Source organism: Hylobates moloch, unplaced genomic scaffold (genome assembly GCF_009828535.3).
Source record: "Hylobates moloch isolate HMO894 unplaced genomic scaffold, HMol_V3 SCAFFOLD_6, whole genome shotgun sequence".
Lineage (NCBI taxonomy): Eukaryota > Metazoa > Chordata > Mammalia > Primates > Hylobatidae > Hylobates > Hylobates moloch.
Window position 1 is genome coordinate 81,514,046 of NW_026652281.1, and position 3,981 is coordinate 81,518,026.

Genomic DNA, 3,981 nt, shown 5'->3' on the forward strand with positions numbered 1-3,981 from the left:
TTTTTTTGTATTTTTAGTAGAGACGGGGTTTCACCGTGGTCTCGATCTCCTGACCTCGTGATCCGCCCGCCTCGGCCTCCCAAAGTGCTGGGATTACAAGCATGAGCCACCGCGCCCGGCATTTTTTTTATTGTTAGTAGAGACAGGGTTTCACCACGTTGGCCAGGCTGGTCTCAAACTCCTGAACTCAAGTGATCCACCTTCCTCGGCCTCCCAAAGTACTAGGATTACAGGCATGAGCCACTGTGCTCGGCTTTTTGTTTGTTTGATACGGAGTCTTGCTTTGTTGCCCAGGCTGGAATGCAGTGGCGAGATCTCGCTCACCACAACCTCTGCCTCCCGGGTTCAAGCAATTCTCCTGTCTCAGCCTCCCGAGTAGCTGGGACTACAGATGCGTGCCACCATGCCTGGCTAATTTTTGTAGTTTTAGTAGAGACGGGGTTTCACTACGTTAGCCAGGCTGGTCTCGAACTCCTGACCTCGTGATCTGCCCCCCTCGGCTTCCCAAAGTGCTGGGATTATAGGCATGAGCCACCGCGCCTGGCCATTAACCCGTTTTTGTTTTTGTTGTTGTTGTTGTTGTTTTTTAAGACGGAGTCTCACTCTGTCGCCCAGGCTGGATGGAGTGCAGTGGTGTGATCTCGGCTCACTGCAACCTCTGCCCCCTGGGTTCGAGCGATTCTCCTGCCTCAGCCTCCTGAGTAGCTGGGATTACAGGCGTCCACCACCGCACCCGGCTAATTTTTATACTTTTAGTAGAGAGAGGGGTTTCACCATGTTGGCCAGGCTGGTCTTGAACTCCTGTCCTTGTAATCCACCTGCCTCGGCCTCCCAAAGTGCTGGGATTACAGGCGTGAGCCACCATGCCTGGCCTAACCCGTTTCTTAATCCATAAAATGGGAATAATATTAACATTCCCTTCACAGAGTTGTCCTGAGGTTATAGAGATAAGGTGTGTAAGGAACCTAGCACACAGAAGGCTCTCAGTAAATAGCAGTTATTACTATCATTTTTATCATGTTTCTTATTCTCATGTCTCAAACGTGACCCTCCAACAAAAGTTCTTTTATAGCAGAGTATAAATAATGAAAAAAATGATATATAGCTTTTTTTTTCCCCCTCCACACAGTGTCTCACTGTCACCCAGGCTGCAATGTAGTGGCGTGATCATAGCTCACTGCAGCCTCAAGCCTCTGGGCTCACGCTATCCTCCCGCCTTGGCCTCCCAGTGCTGGGATCACAGGCCCGCGCCACCACGCCGGGTCCCAGCCTCTCTTCTGAGTGCTGCACATGCATTAATTCATGGAATCCTTACAGCAAACCCCTTGCGAGGAAGAAAGCTGTGACTCAGAGAGGTTGAATAACTTGTCCAAGGAGCTCAGCCATGAGGCGGATCGGGCATGGAAACCCAGGCCGTGGGCCCTGCGCTGTTACAGGCACTCAATCCTCCAAATGTCCCCAGAGTGACTAGCGGTGATCATTCGGCACTTCTCAGGAAGAAAGCGAGCGAACACCTCACGCGGCGACGGCCTCCCGGAGCTGAAGGGGTTATTCCCACTGAGACGCGGGCGCCTCGGCTCCTAGAGAGGCCGCGGAGGGCGCCGCACTTCTGGCCTGGGTCCAGCTCTGGCTCCGGCTCCCGCTCCTGACCTGCGGCTTCCCGGGCTGGCGTCCGGGCCCAGGTGGCCGGGGCCTCCGCGCTCAGAGGCTGTGCCGAGGACCGAAGGAGGGGAAGGGATTCCCCAAAGGCATCCCTGACTCCCGAATTCCAGCAAGGGAGAACCAGGCGCTGGGAGGCAAGGAGAGGGCCGCGGGGCGCGAGTCTTCCAGGACCTCGGCTGCTCGTCCCAGTAAAGCCCAGGCGGCCCGAGGCTGGCCGAGGGAGCGGCCCTCTCCTGCCTCTTCTGGAAGGGCCGCTTCCCCGCCCTGCTGTAGACCCCGAGCTCCCTGGGGGAAGGACCCGCTCCTTCCATCCTCCACCCTCCCGATCACCAGCCTGGGAAGGAAGGGATCTCGGTTCCTCCTTAGAGGCGACTCCTTTATCAAGTCTGATTTAGACATGGGCTCGTCCAAGGTCGCTCAGCAGCGAGTAGCTGGGGCTGCACCGAGGAGCTCAGACCCCGCTCCGTGTTGCGGTCAAGACCAGATTTTTGGGGCCAGCTTCTCAAACTCAGCACTACCAGCACCAAACTACCTGGGCCCTCCTCCCGAGTGAGGGTTCATTCTCAGTCAAATCGGAACCTCAGTTTTTCTCTCCTGCTTTCCGTCTGCTTCCCTCGTCCTCGCCTGACCATACTTTTATGCTTCATCTTTTTTCATCCAGCCCGTCTTTCCAGCCCTCCCTCGGCCGTACTGCCGCAAACCTGTGTCGTTGCAACAACCTGCAACCTTGCCTGCCCCTCCTTTTATTTCACGTGAAACTCCACTACAAGGAGTCCCCAAATCCTTGCCTCAGGCCACCCCTCGTTCCAAAAATACCTTTTAGTGATTTACTCACTGCCTGTGAGTTCAAGTCAAAACTCAGCTTGGCATTCAAGACGATTTGAAACCTGGCTCAAGCCCACCTCTCTAACCTGATCTATCTTGGTTCCCTAAGTAGAGGTCACAGACTGGCAGATGCAACTGGGAAATGTGTTTCAACTGGCAAAGAGTGTTTCTTTTCTTTTTTCTTTTTTATTGGAGCCAATGGCCAGGCGCGATGGCTAAAGCCTGTTATCCCAGCACTTTGGGAGGCCGAGGCAGGTGGATCACTTGAGGTCAGGAGCTCGAGACCAGCCTGGCCAACATGACGAAACCTCATCTCTACTAAAAATACAAAAATTAGCTGGGCATGGTGGCTCACGCCTGTAATCCCAGCACTTCGGGAGTCCGAGGCGGGCAGATCACGAGGTCAGGAGATCGAGACCATCCTGGCTAACACGGTAAAACCCCATCTCTACTAAAAATAAAAAAAATTAGCCCGGCGTGGTGGTGGGCGCCTGTAGTCTCAGCTACTCGTGAGGCTGAGGCAGGAGAATGGCGTGAACCCGGGAGGGGGAGCTTGCAGTGGGCTGAGATCGCACCACTGCACTCCAGCCTGGGCGACAGAGCGAGACTCTGTCTTAAATAAATAAATAAATAAATAAATAAATAAATAAATAATCATGCCACTGCTCTTCAACCTGGGTGACAGAGTAAGACTCCGTCTAAAATATGAAACAAAATAAAGCTGAGGTCCATGCCTGAGTAACGTGCCAAAGGCCACAGAGTAACAGGCCGACCCAGGATTTCAAGCCCACGGGGGCTGATTCCAGGGCCCCTGTGCTTGGCACTGTGCTTTTTGAAACATCTGGGGCTGAAGAGGGGCATGGTCAGGACCCAGAGCCTCCGCTGGCAGCTCCTTCAGGTTCTGGGTTCTGTGCCCAAGAGTAAACCTAAAGCAGCGCCTGCCCCCAACTCCTTCTCACCAGTTTTCTCTAACATCCTTCTTTATCTCTCTACCTAAGGGATTAAAATACATCAGAACCAATGAAACCTTAAGTTCAAAGAGAAACTTCCTTTTTTTTTTTTTTTTTTTGAGACAGAATCTCACTCTGTCACCCAGGCTAGAGTGCAGTGGCATGATCTCGGCTCACAGAAACCTCTGCCTCCTGGGTTCAAGTGATTCTCCTGCCTCAGCCTCCCCAGTAGCTGGGACTACAGGCGTGTGCCACCACACCCAGCTAATTTTTTATTTTTAGTAGAGACAGGGTTTCACCATGTTGGCCAGGCTGGTCTCGAACTCCTAACCTCAGGTGATCCGTCCGCCTCGGCCTCCCAGTATGCTGGGATTACAAGCGTGAGCCACCGCGCCCACTTAAACTCCTCCCCCTCTTTTTTTTCTTTTTGGACGATGTCTTGCTCTCGTCACCCAGGCTGGGGTGCAGTGGCGCAATCTTGGCTCACTGTAACCTCTGCCTCCTGGGTTCAAGCGATTCTCCTGCCTCAGCCTCCTGAGTAGCT